Here is a 15,131-nt window from a genome sequence, read left to right as displayed (position 1 = left end):
CTAGCCGCCGCCGGCCCTCCACCGCCGCCTGCCCAGCCGCTGGCGCCGCCTCCCCGTCGCGACCTCCTCCCTCCTCTACTGCTCACCGGACCTCTCCGCCTCAAGAGCCCGCGAGGACCACCGGACCAGCAAGGGGCTCCGTCCTCCACCTCCGCGCGCCCTGCCGCCAGCAACGCCTCCCGCAGCCCCGACGCGAGCTCCTACCTCCACTCTGAAAGGTAGCTGCTCCCCTTCCTCCCACTCCCCTATCCCCCTCCCACCTCCTGTACAAGTAGAAATAGGATGGATTTATTTTGCTTTGTCATATTGTTGTCTATTGATGATGTATATTGGATGTAAATAGGATCATTCCAGACAATTCATAGTCAAATCTACAGCAATTCCCTGCTCCCTCCCCCTCTCCTTCCTCCTCACCCTCCCTGTTTAGGTTTCCTTTGAATTTTTTGCACAATTTTATTTATGTAATGTTTAATTGCTTGTATACATGATATGTACAGAAGCTGAACATGATATACCTATTTTTTGTGTGATGTATAAGCTTGCATGACATGCCATCTAAAAAGACAGCAAACAACATTCACAAAAATTTCTTGTACATAGATATTATGTTTGCTACTTGTACATACTATTTGAGTACTTGCTGCTATTATGTAATGCATTATTCTTGATACGTGCTTTTCTCATATTGCTTTATTGAAGTATGACTGAGAAGGCGGTGTGGGATGATGCCCATCTCAAGAAACTCATTGAAATATTGAGAGAAGAGATTGAAAAGGGGAATAGGCCATTAGGTTATTTAAACAAGAGGGGTTGGGAAAACGTTTTGGAGAAATGGGAAGCTAGAACGGGAAAGAAGTATCCCAAGGATAAATTCAAAAACAAGTGGGATGCCATAAAAAATGAGTACACTTGGTTCATGGAGTTGAAAAATGAAGCAACTGGGCTTGGATGGGATGATGCGAAGAGAACCGTTGATTGCTCTAAAGAATGGTGGGATGAACATATCAAGGTAGGACTAGCCATTTTGTTTTCATTTGGCATGGTTCTATATGGTTGCATTATCTCACTTGTACATTAAAATCCATTTCAGAGATGCCAAGAGAGTACAGGAAAGAAATGCAATCATATGAAGTTCAAAAAAGGGGACCAAAGCACCTTGAAGATTTGCACATCATATTTGACAAAGTACATGTTACTGGGGCTAGTGCTTCTTGTGCTGGAGATATATCTTCTGATGAATCAAGTGATGATAATGCGGTTCCTTTCAAGAAGCCCGATGGTAGTGCTGAAATGAAGTTGGCATCTTCGAAGAAACCAAAACCAAGCAAGAAGCGCAAGCAACCTTCTAACGCAAATGAGGAGAAGGAAGAGAAGAGTCCATTCTTACGATTGTACAAGCAGACATGCGAGAAAATAGAAAGTGGAGTGGAGAAGATAACTTCAAGTGTTGAAGCATCATCCGCTCCTCTCACAAACCATGTAACCTAGGTAACCTCTATGTTGAGCGATACTTGAACAAAACATACAGAGTGCCTCAGCAAACAGGACTTCAATGGGTCATGGAGTGTTACGGTCGACCTAGATACTTTTATAAAATGTTTCGAATGGGCAATGATGTTTTCATGGCACTTCATGATTTGCTTGTCTCTGCATATGGTTTGATGTCAACCACTAATGTTTCATCAATTGAGTCACTGGCCATGTTCTTATGGATTGTTGGAGGCCCTCAATCATTTTCTCAAGCTGAGAACCGTTTTGTACGATCACTTTGGACAGTTCATACAAAGTTTAAGGAAGTTTTGTTATGTTTCGCAAATTAGCGAAAGATAACATCAAACCTAGAGATCCTACTTTTAGGCATGAGCATGAAAAGATTAAGGAAGAGCGTTTCTGGCCTCATTTCAAAGGCGCTATTGGTGCCATAGATGGATCACATGTGCCAGTTTCAGTGCCTGCAGATGATGCGGTTAACCATAGATGTCGACATGGTTTCACATCTCAGAATGTGCTTGCAGTATGTGACTTTGACATGAGGTTTACGTTTGTGGTTGCGGGTTGGCCGGGCTGTGCACATGATACAAGGGTCTTGAATCATGCATTAGCACACTTCCCTTCATTTCCTATACCACCCAAAGGTATAATGTAGTAACTGATGTCATCATTAATTATATTCTTATGTGTGACACTAACTTTGTGTTCTTTTTCAGGGAAATACTATCTTGTCGACTCTGGGTATCCAAACCGAACGGGATACCTTGCTCCTTTTAAGGGGAGTACATACCATCTGCCGGAATTTCGTCTTCGCCGTCATCGTCCACCTGAAGGGAAGTACGAGTTGTTTAACTTTTCACATTCATCCCTTCGAAATGTTGTTGAGCGTGCTTTCGGGGTACTCAAGCAGAAATGGCGCATCTTGAAAGGGGTCCCAAGTTTCTCACCTCGTACACAGAAGCATATCATCATTCCTTGCATGGAATTGCATAATTTCATTCGTGATAGCAAGTTGAGTGACAAAGTTTTTGATAAATGTGATGCCGATGATGAGTATGTACCTCCAGTGCTACGAAAGGAGGTGGCACCAACACAAGCGGATCCCGTTGAAGAAGAGGAGAACGAAGATAGCATGAACAATATTCGTAGTAGGATAGCTGATGCTTGTCTTGCCATGGCAAGATAAGTTAGTTATGTCGATGAAGGTCATCATCATGTGAACCATATGTGTTTTCTCTATGCTCCACGTCTTCCATAATAATATTATGGTGTATCTATCTGTTTGGATATATGAAACATCAAACCATAATCGTTAAATTGCATATGTGTTACCTATGAGTCATCTTAATTGTCATAATTTTCCTTTGCAAAATGGACGTTCAATTGCCTACCATATATGTATCACTGCTCTACGGTCAACTAGGAAATTAACATATTTCACTATGGCCTAAGGGGCATCATAGAACATTCACAGTCAAATCTACAGTTTCACAGTTGTTTCAACCAAACGGCTTCCAGCTTTTCCACAGCAGAAAGTTCACAGCAGCTTTTTCACAACTCACAGCTCACAGCAGCTTTTACAGAATCCGCAGCTCAACCAAACACAGCCTTAGTCACATGGCGATGTGAACTTTGAGTGTTAATCACATGGTGATGTGAACTAGATTATTGACTCTAGTGCAAGTGGGAGACTGTTGGAAATATGCCCTAGAGGCAATAATAAAATGGTTATTATTGTATTTCCTTGTTCATGATAATTGTCTATTGTTCATGTTATAATTGTATTAACTGGAAACCGTAATACATGTGTGAATACATAGACCACAACATGTCCCTAGTAAGCCTCTAGTTGACTAGCTCGTTGATCAATAGATGGTTATGGTTTCCTGACCATGGACATTGGATGTCATTGATAACGGGATCACATCATTAGGAGAATGATGTGATGGACAAGACCCAATCCTAAGCATAGCACAAGATCGTGTAGTTCGTTTGCTAAGAGCTTTTCTAATGTCAAGTATCATTTCCTTAGACCATGAGATTGTGCAACTCCCGGATACCGTAGGAATGTTTTGGGTGTACCAAACGTCACAACGTAACTGAGTGGCTATAAAGGTGCACTACAGGTATCTCCGAAAGTGTCTGTTGGGTTGGCACGAATCGAGACTGGGATTTGTCACTCCGTATGACGGAGAGGTATCTCTGGGCCCACTCGGTAATGCATCATCATAATGAGCTCAATGTGACTAATGAGTTAGCCACGGGATCATGCGTTACAGAACGAGTAAAGTGACTTGCCGGTAACGAGATTGAACGAGGTATTGGGATACCGACGATCGAATCTCGGGCAAGTAACATACCTATAGACAAAGGGAATTGTATACGGAATTGATTGAATCCCCGACATCGTGGTTCATCCGATGAGATCATCGTGGAACATGTGGGAGTCAATATGGGTATCCAGATCCCGCTATTGGTTATTGGCCGGAGAGGTGTCTCGGTCATGTCTGCATGGTTCCCGAACCCGTAGGGTCTACACACTTAAGGTTCGGTGACGCTAGAGTTGTTATGGAAATAGTATGTGGTTACCAAAGGTTGTTCGGAGTCCCGGATGAGATCCCGGACATCACGAGGAGTTCCGGAATGGTCCGGCGGTGAAGATCGATATATTGGACGAAGGGTATTGGAGTCCGGAAGTGTTCCGGGGGTACCAGGCTATGGCCAGCATGACCGAAAGGTGTTTCGGGAGCCCCAGCAAGTGTTGGAGGGCCTCATGGGCCAAAGGGGAAGGGGCAAACCAGCCCACTAAGGGGTGGTGCGCCCTCCACACCCTTTCCACGTTACTTGGGGAGGTGGGGCGCCTCCACCTGACTTGGGAGGCAAGCCTCCACCTGATTGGCTTGGGGGGGGGGCAAGTCTCCCTAGGATTTTCCCTAGGGGGATCCAATCTGCTTGGCCGCCGCCCCCTAGGGGAAACCCTAGGGCGCCTCCCCCTCTCCCCTTGCCCCTATATATAGTGGAGGGGTGGGACGGCAGCCGCACCTCTTCCCTGGCGCAGCCCTCCCTCCTCATACACCTCCTCCTTCTCCTCCGTAGTGCTTAGCGAAGCTCTGCCGGAGAACCAAGAGCTCCATTGCCACCATGCCGTCGTGCTGCTGGAGTTCTCCCTCAACTTCTCCTCTCCCCTTGCTGGATCAAGAAGGAGGAGACATCCCCGGCTGTACGTGTGTTGAACGCGGAGGCGCCGTCCGTTCGGCGCTAGATCTGATCTTCCACGATTTGAATCGCCGCGAGTACGACTCCATCAACCGCGTTCTTGTAACGCTTCCGCTTAGCGATCTTCAAGGGTATGAAGATGCACTCCCTCTCTCTCGTTGATAGCATCTCCTAGATTGATCTTGGTGACACGTAGGAAATTTTTGAATTATTGCTACGTTCCCCAACAGTTATCTCTTACCCGAGCCCTTTACTTATGCACTTTACTTTGTGATAGTCATATTGTTTCTTGTCATATATCTTGCTATCACCTAGTTATTTATCTTGCTTAGCATAAGTTGTTGGTGCACATAGGTGAGCCTAGTTGTTGTAGGTTTGTGCTTGACAAATTAACCGGTAGGTTTATTCCGCATTTGTTCAAGCCTAAACCGTTATTATTTTAAAGCGCCTATTCACCCCCCCCCCTCTAGGCGACATCCACGATCTTTCACAATGGATGTACGATGACCGATGCTCTCCCGAGTTCATTAATGGCGTGCAAACTTTTCTGCTTGCAGCTGAGGCAAACAAGCGGGCGGATGGTTTTATGCCTTGTCCATGTGCTGTCTGTAAGAATGATCACAATTACTCTACGTCAAGAACCATTCACGTCCACCTGTTTAAGTCCGGTTTCATGCCCCACTATAATGTTTGGACCAAGCACAAAGAAAGAGGGATTATGATGGAAGACAATGAAGAAGAAGAGGACGACGACAGCTATCCTGGCCATGGGTTCCCTGAATACGATGATACAACAATGGGGGAAGAAGCTGAGCCGACAATGCGGGAAGAAGCTGAAGAAGAGGCATCAGATGACTCCAGGAAAATGGCGAGAAAAGCTATTTTGGTATCGACCCAAGGTAAGTAATTAAGTAGCACTAGCTAGCTAGCTACCATCTCTTTAATTCTTGTTTCAATACCATTAATTAATTATCATGCTTGATTAATTATTACCTGATTAAATTCAATTCTCGTAAAGGCCCTGAAGCAGGCGCCGGGGACTGATCTGTGTGCAATCTACGTTTGCGAGAACATTCGCATGATGGCGTCCGAAAGGAGCAGATCTGATAGACAGGACTGGGTACGTTTATCAGAAACTATTCACAAATTTTTACACCATTATCGATATCTATTCACACAACTAATACACATGCATATTGATCTCCTTCTTAACAGTTCAGAGAGGTGCGGGAGCAGCTCCTACCAACGGAGCGCATACTAGCACTTCAAGAGGAAATAGCGGGATTTTTGCTCGACCAGGTCATAGATCCCAAAGGAGAATACTATTACCCGCTACCGCCCCATGAACCACTTTTCATCGTGCGCCGAAGGCACCAAGGCAACATGTAGGAGAAATTGTATATATATATATACATGTGTATGTGTGAATAATTAATGGTGGTTGTGAGACATTCGATTATATATATCGATTATATATATATATATATATATATAATCGGTTCTACGAGAAAATCTATTTATATATATGCATAACGTGTACAATATGTAGTATCGTAAAATACCAGCAAACAAAAAAGAATTAAATGGAAAACACAAAATTAATGGAAAAATAAAAAATAAAACTAAAACCCCCCAAACATTTAGTACCGGTTGGTGCTACCAATCGGTACTAATGGTCTACCAGCACCCGGGCCTGGCTCGTGCCACGTGGTGGTACTTTAGCGCCGATTCGTGCCGAACCGGTAGTGGGGGGGGGGGGGGGGGGGGCTTTAGTCTCCACTCTTTAGTGTCAGTTGTAGAACCCCGGTTCTGCACTAGTGGTAGCACAGATACAAGGGTTCGTACATCTTGTGTGTCAAATAACAAGCAATATAAATTATACATGCAGAAGCTACAGTCAAGTCTTGCATACAAAGAAGAATAAAGAAAAAACGATTGAACTTCATTTTGAGTAACAACAATGTAACCAAAAATAGCCAGCAAAGACGAAAATCGTTATCATGTACCAAAAATAGACTGGCAAATACTAAAGTGCCCTGCTCACATGAAGTTTTCGCAGATCAATCATGTGCCGTGGTCAAGCCATATCTGTTCGGAGAATTAAACCTAAGACTTCAGCTGTGATACGAAAAGGTTTGCAGATGCACCATTCTAGCATGCATAGTAGTAAGCATTTCTAGTCAACGTCACAAAATATTGTTGCATTAGATTCCAAGTAGCAAACTCTAGAGTGATAATTATATATTGCCGGTAACAACTTTCACAATATCCATGGAAATATGCCAAGTCTCGGCTATTAGAAGTTGGTGTGCCTCTTTGTATATACATGTTGCCTACCTACTGAATGCAATTTGTTTAAATAAAAGCAAAACCCTGAAAAAGGTTCAAGTACACACCTATGCGCTTCTTTTCTTTATTTACAGATTATCGCCTGAATTCTGTCAATAATGTTTGGACGATGCTGATATTTCAAGAGCACTTTACAGTCTAGCCTCACTTGCCGCGAGAAGACTAATTTAATGAACTCGAAATACCAGAAAACAAAACTAGTAGTACTTTTTTTATGAACAAACTATAGTTTCAGCAGAGGAAGTGAAAAGACATTACTGCTAGTCGACAGAATAGTTATGTCAGTATGTTTGTGTTTCATGTCACTTTTAGACAAAATCAATGCAGTTCTTTATGTTTGCATAATTACACATACAATGAGTTTAAGATAGGCTATTTTCAAGATGATGCACTGCTATGGAGCATGGCCTGCAGTTAACAAATGAGTACCATCAAGAGTGCAACCGACCTAATAAAACAAATGGACCTTCCTTCCGGCACTGCTTCGTAGTATCTTTCAATGTCCCATGCTACTCAGTTGCTCAGATTTTAACTGTAAAGAGTTAGGTCACTAGTCACTAATAAGACAGATTGCAACTGTAGTGCGGAGGCAAGTTAGAGCTATGAGAACGGCAGCATGCATCGAGTACATACGACCGGAAAACAAGCCAAAGCCTATGGACATCAAAAGCATCAATCTGAAACAATTAGTAAAAATCCGTGAACTTATGGTATCGAAAATGGCGGCCGCGTTGCAGAATCGGGGTCGGCTGCGGCGACGATGGGATGGCGGCAACCGGAGCGGAGTCGTTGTTCAGGCAGTGCTGCCGGCGAGAGATAGGAGTGTCACGGACTATGATCCAGGAGCTCCTATAAAGCGCTGCAAGCGCCCGTTCACGGTCCTGGGGCTTGAAGACGACACGAGTGGGCCGCCCCACAAAACGCGCAGAGCAGTGAACGCAAAAGCTCGCAAAAAATAAAAACCGCGAAAATATTCCTCTCTACACGTACAAGTGCCACCAACCAGTCGAGATACTTGACACTTGTAGTAACAGCGGCAAGTGCATAATAACAATGCTGCACCGCTATTTTATTGCACATAACGATTCATCTATTGTAGCGGTTAATTTTTTTTGAATTATTTGGAAAATAATCATGATTTTGAAAAAAAATCTTCATTTTGGAAGAAAAGTTCACCAACCTGAAAAAAGTTCATTGATTTTTAAAAAAATGTTCATCCATCTTGACAAAATGTTCATCAAATTTGAAAAACATTCATAGATTTTGAAAAGAAAAATCATCAAATTTGAAAAACATTCATCAAATTTGAGAAATGTTCATCAAATATGATAAAGTTCAGCAATTTTAAAAAATGGTCATCGAATTTGAAATAAAATAATGGTTTTTGAAAAAAAATCAACAAATTTGACAAAAGTTCATAAAATTTGTAAAAAAATCATCAAATTAAAAAGAGTTCATCGAATTTGAAAAAAAAATCATCAATTTGAAAAAAGTTCATCAGTTTGAAAAACAATTCATCGAATTTACAAAAATAATCAACGATTTAAAGGAAAAGTTCATGTATTTGCAAACAATTCAACAAACCAATATAAAAAACAGAAAACAGAAAAGGAAAAAACAAAAAGGGAAAAGAAAGACTAAAAGAAGGAGAAAGTTCATTTTTAACAGATCCCGCTGGGATGCCGCTGTGGTTTCTCCAGACTAACTTTGTTAGGGGGGTCGCCGGTTCGAATAATTACCAGCGTGCTTTGTTTTTGCGAGATTAAGCACAGAAAAAGAAAACCCTAGATGGGTCGGCCCAGCTAACGCGCCTGCAAGCGCCAGTTTGCAGAAACAGTAGTAACCAGCGCCTGCAGTGCCAAATAGGGCTTGCCCTATTATCCAGGCCAGTAATTCTTTCTAGAAACTGCAAGATGAGGCCCAACTATCATTTTTAGGGTAAGATGAGGCCTAATTGTTGGTTTGCTAATTTTGATATTATATTGGTTTAGGGGAGCTCCTAACGGGCGCTTTTAGCGTCGGTTACACGTTCTAGCGCCCACGCGCCCGCAAACTTAGCTGGCCCAGGTCGCCTCATTCGCTCGATCTCGGTTGACCGGGCAACTGTTCGCTAGTTGACCAATAACCGTTGAAAAAAATCCAGCAAAAAATCTAAAAACTTTGTGAATTAAAAAATGTTCGTGAAATTTGAAATAAAGTCCATAAACCTCAAAAAAATAATGAATTCAAAAAAAAGGTTCATAGATTTTGAAAAAGTTCATCAATTAGAAAAACAAGTTCATCAATTCTCAAAAAAGTTCATCGAATTTGAAAAAAAAGGTTCACCAGATTTAAAATTTTCATCCATTTTGAATAAAGTTCCTCAATTTTGAGAATAAGTTCATCGATTTTGAAAAAAGTTCATCAATTTTGAAAAGGTGCATCGATTTTTTTTAAAAATCATCAATTTTGGAAAAAGCTCACGAATTTGAAAAAAGGTTCATAAAATTGAAAAACAATTCATCAATTTTGAAGAAAAACTTGCGAGCTTAAAAAGGAAAGAATAAAAAAGGAAAGAAGATGTACCTAATCACATAAAGTGAAAGTGGTTGGGTTGGTTATCACGTGTTATGATGAACCGTCGTGGCATGGGTTCGAATCCCATCTCAGGTCGTGTTTTTGCAGCAGTTTAGGGAAAAATGAAAATGGGTTAGCCCATCGGGGACGAGGTGTATGCGCCCTGTACCGGCTTAGGGCGCCGCATAGGATTTGCCCAAGTTTAGGGCCAAATCACTAATTAAGAGGTATCCTTTTAAAAGTCACTCCCACTTTACCAACAAGTGTTGCACTGTATATGTGCCAGCTGTCACAACCCGGGAGTTTTCACTTGTTTCGTGGATTCTTTTATTCAAAATGTTTTATCTCTTAAATCGTACGTGCAAACCGCGGACCGTTTTCACCGTTGCATTTATCGTGTCAAGATTTTCGAAACTAGATCCCATGTTAATAGGTTTAAACGAACTTTTTTTCACGAAAAAATCAAGAAGAAGAAAAACACAAGCCGGAACCACGATCCCCCCTTTTCCTTTTCGAGAGGCACAATTATGCTTCTCGCGAAAACAAATCTATACCTCCACGTGAAGCAAATCTGCTTCTCTCACGTAATTAAGAAAACACATGTTTTCCCCTTTTCGAGAGGCACAGTGCCTTTCGCGGAAGCAAATCCATGCCTCCATGTAAGCAAATCTATGCCTCTCATGAAAACAAAACATATTTTTCCTCTTTCTGTGTGGCATAGTTATGTCTCTCGCGGAAGCAAACCTATGCCTCCATGAAAAGAAAAATTATGCCTCTCAGGAAGGAAAAAAAAATTGAGTTTTTAACATAAAAAATCGTTTTTTGTTCAAAACATAGGAAAAACAGGACAAAACCAAAAAAGCAAAAAAAACTCATCTAAACCCCGAAAATGCGTACAAAAAAATAAAAATATATAATGCCGAGGGAGCGCCCAACACGCAACACGTGGCGGTGGCCGTGTCTACCAAAAATGACCCTTCAGGGGCTCCTGCAAGGGGTACCCTGTTGGGGAACGTAGCAATAATTCAAAATTTTCCTACGTGTCACCAAGATCAATCTAGGAGATGCTAGCAACGAGAGAGAGGGAGTGCATCTTCATACCCTTGAAGATCGCTAAGCGGAAGCGTTACAAGAACGCGGTTGATGGAGTCGTACTCGCGGCGATTCAAATCGCGGAATATCCGATCTAGCGCCGAACGGACGGCGCCTCCGCGTTCAACACACGTACAGCCCGGGGACGTCTCCTCCTTCTTGATCCAGCAAGGGGAGAGGAGAAGTTGAGGGAGAACTCCAACAGCACGACGGTGTGGTGGCAATGGAGCCCGTGGTTCTCCGGCAGAGCTTCGCTAAGCACTACGGAGGAGGAGGAGGTGTATGAGGAGGGAAGGCTGCGCCAGGGAAGAGGTGCGGCTGCCCTCCCACCCTCCACTATATATAGGGGCAAGGGGAGAGGGGGAGGCGCCCTAGGGTTTCTCCTAGGGGGCGGCGGCCAAGCAGATTGGATCTCCCTAAGGAAAATCCTAGGGAGACTTGCCCCCCAAGCCAAGCAGGTGGAGGCTTGCCTCCCAAGCCAGGTGGAGGCGCCCCACCTCCCCAAGTAACGTGGGAAAGGGTGTGGGGGGCGCACCACCCCTTAGTGGGCTGGTTTGCCCCTTCCCCTTTGGCCCATGAGGCCCTCCAACACTTGCCGGGGCTCCCGAAACACCTTTCGGTCATGCTTGCCATAGCCTGGTACCCCCGGAACACCTCCGGACTCCAATACCCTTCGTCCAATATATCGATCTTCACCGCCGGACCATTCCGGAACTTCTCATGATGTCCGGGATCTCATCCGGGAGTCCGAACAACCTTCGGTAACCACATACTATTTCCCATAACAACTCTAGCGTCACCGAACCTTAAGTGTGTAGACCCTACGGGTTCGGGAACCATGCAGACATGACCGAGACACCTCTCCGGCCAATAACCAATAGCGGGATCTGGATACCCATATTGGTTCCCACATGTTCCACGATGATCTCATCGGATGAACCACGATGTCGGGGCTTTAATCAATCCCCTATTCAATTCCCTTTGTCCATCGGTATGTTACTTTCTCGGGATTCGATCGTCGGTATCCCCATACCTCGTTCAATCTCGTTACCGGCAAGTCTCTTTACTCGTTTCGTAACACATGATCCCGTGACTAACTCCTTAGTCACATTGAGCTCATTATGATGATGCATTACCGAGTGGGCCCAGAGATACCTCTCCGTCATACGGAGTGACAAATCCCAGTCTCGATTCGTGCCAACCCAACAGACACTTTCGGAGATACCTGTAGTGCACCTTTATAGCCACCCAGTTACGTTGTGACGTTTGATACACCCAAAGCACTCCTACAGTATCCGGGAGTTGCACAATCTCATGGTCCAAGGAAATGATACTTGACATTAGAAAAGCTCTAGCAAACGAACTACACGATCTTGTGCTATCCTTAGGATTGGGTCTTGTCCATCACATCATTCTCCTAATGATGTGATCCCGTTATCAATGACATCCAATGTCCATGGTCAGGAAACCATAACCATCTATTGATCAACGAGCTAGTCAACTAGAGGCTTACTAGGGACATGTTGTGGTCTATGTATTCACACATGTATTACGGTTTCCAGTTAATACAATTATAGCTTGAACAATAGACAACTATCATGAACAAGGAAATACAATAATAACCATTTTATTATTGCCTCTAGGGCATATTTCCAACAGTCTCCCACTTGCACTAGAGTCAATAATCTAGTTCACATTACTATGTGATTGTAATGAATCCAACACCCTTGGGGTTTGTTCATATCTCGCTTTGTGAGAGAGGTTATTAGTCAACGGGTCTGAACCTTTCAGATCCGTGTGTGCTTTACAAATCTCTATGTCATCTTGTAGATGCAGCTACCACGCGCTACTTGGAGCTATTCCAAATAACTGCTCTACTATACGAATCCGGTTTACTACTCAGAGTCATCCGGATTAGTGTCAATGTTTGCATCGACGTAACACTTTACGACGAACTCTTTTACCACCTCCATAATCGAGAAAATTCCTTAGTCCACTAGTTACTAAGGATAAGTTCGACCGCTGTCATGTGATCCATTCCTGGATCACTCTTGTACCCCTTGACTGACTCATGGCAAGGCACACTTCAGGTGCGGTACACAGCATAGCATACTGTAGAGCCTACGTCCAAAGCATAGGGGACGACCTTCGTCCTTTCTCTCTCTTCTGCCGTGGTCAGTTCTCGAGTCTTACTCAATACTCACACCTTGTAACACAGCTAAGAACTCCTTCTTTGCTGATCTATTTTGAACTCCCTCAAAATCTTGTCGCGGTATGTATTCATTTGAAAGTACTATTAAGCGTTTTTGATCTATCCTTATAGATCTTGATGCTCAATGTTCAAGTAGCTTAATCCAGGTTTTCCATTGAAAAACACTTTTCAAATAACCCTTTATGCTTTCCAGAAATTCTACATCATTTCTGATCAAGAATATGTTAACAACATATACTCATCAAAAAATCTATAGTGCTCCCACTCACTTCTTTGGAATTACAAGTTTCTCATAAACTTTGTATAAACCCAAAATCTTTGATCATCTCATCAAAGCGTACATTCCAACTCCGAGATGCTTACTCCAGTCCTTAGAAGGATTGCTGGAGCTTCGCATACTTGTTAGCATCTTTCAGGATTGACAAAACCTTCTAGTTGTATCACATACAACCTTTCCTCAAGAAAATCGTCGAGGAAACAATGTTTTTTGACATCCTATCCGCAAGATTTCATAAATAATGCAGTAACTGCTAATATAATTCCAACAGACTCTTAGCATCGCTACGAGTGAGAAAAACTCATCGTAGTCAACTCCTTGAACTTGTCGGAAAACATCTTAACGACAAGTCGAGCTTTCTTAATGGTGACACTTACCATCATTGTACGTCTTCCTTTTAAAATCCATCTGCACCCAACAGCCTTACGACCATCAAGTAGTTCTTCCAAAGTCTATACTTTGTTTTTATACATGGATCCTCTCTCGGATTTTATGGCCTCGAGCCATTCGTCGGAATCTGGGCCCACCATCGCTTCTCCATAGCTCGTAGGTTCATTGTTGTCTAGCAACATGACTTTCAAGACAGGATTACGTACCACTCCGAAGTAGTACGCATCCTTGTCGACCTACGAGGTTTGGTAGTGACTTGATCCGAAGTTTCATGATCACTATCATAAGCTTCCACTTCAATTGGTGTAGGTGCCACAGGAACAACTTCGTGTGCCCTGCTACACACTAGTTGAAGTGACGGTTCAGTAACCTCATCAAGTCTCCACCATCCTCCCACTCAATTCTTTCGAGAGAAACTTTTCCTCGAGAAAGGACCCATTTCTAGAAACAATCACTTTTGCTTCCAGATCTGAAATAGGAGGTATACCCAACTGTTTTGGGTATTCTATGAAGATGCATTTATCCGCTTTGGGTTCGAGCTTATCAGCCTGAAACTTTTTCACATAAGCGTCGCAGCCCCAAACTTTTAAGAAACGACAACTTAGGTTTCTCTAAACCATATGGTGTCGTCTCAACGGAATTGCGTGGTGCCCTATTTAAAGTGAATGCGGTTGTCTCTAATGCCTAACCCATAAACGATAGTGTAATTTGATAAGAGACATCATGGTATGCACCATATCCAATAGGGTGCAGTTATGATGTTTGGACACACCATCACACTATGGTGTTCCAGGCGGTATTAGTTATGAAACAATTTCCATAATGTCTTAATTGTGTGCCAAACTCGTAACTCAGATACTCATCTCTATGATCATATCACAGACATTTTATCCTCTTGTCACGATGATCTTCAACTTCACTCTGAAATTACTTGAACCTTTCAATAATTCAGACTTGTGTTTCATCAAGTAAATATACTCAGCATCTACTCAAATCATCTGTGAAGTAAGAACATAACGATATCCACTGCGTGCCTCAGCACTCATTGGACTACACACATCAAAATGTATTACTTCCAACAAGTTGCTTTTGTCACGCCCAAGATGCGACCCTATCCTAAAGGAACTCGGAGGTCCCACCAAGGATAGACCCGCATATTGAAACGCTTTTGCAAGGTGGATATCATTACATCAACATAACATAATATATGGGGATACATACAAGGCATACAAATACCGCAAGAATACAACAATACATCATACATAAGATCAACATCCGACTACGGATGAATCATAAACCGAAACTCAAACGACATCCACCCTGTTAGCCCAGGCTGCCGACCTGGAACCTATCCCCTGAACGAAGAAGAAGCAGAAGAAGAACTCCAAACAAATAACATCGCTCTCGCGTCATGATCATCGCAAAACCTGTACCTGCAACTGTTGTTGTAGTAATCTGTGAGCCACAAGGACTCAACAATCCCATTACCATGGGTATCAAGACTAGCAAAGCTTAATGGGTATGGAAAGGATAAGTGGTGAGGTTGCA

At 43.0% G+C, this 15,131-nt stretch overlaps 1 pseudogene; it reads left to right on the top strand.

The window, feature by feature from the left end:
- Positions 1-343: 343 nt before the first annotated feature.
- Positions 344-1,488, top strand: LOC123494557 (L10-interacting MYB domain-containing protein-like; annotated as a pseudogene).
- Positions 1,489-15,131: the final 13,643 nt, after the last annotated feature.

The sequence above is a fragment of the Aegilops tauschii genome, chromosome 1 (genome assembly GCF_002575655.3).
Source record: "Aegilops tauschii subsp. strangulata cultivar AL8/78 chromosome 1, Aet v6.0, whole genome shotgun sequence".
Taxonomy (NCBI): Eukaryota; Viridiplantae; Streptophyta; class Magnoliopsida; order Poales; family Poaceae; genus Aegilops; species Aegilops tauschii.
This window is presented reverse-complemented; position numbering and strand designations above follow the sequence as displayed.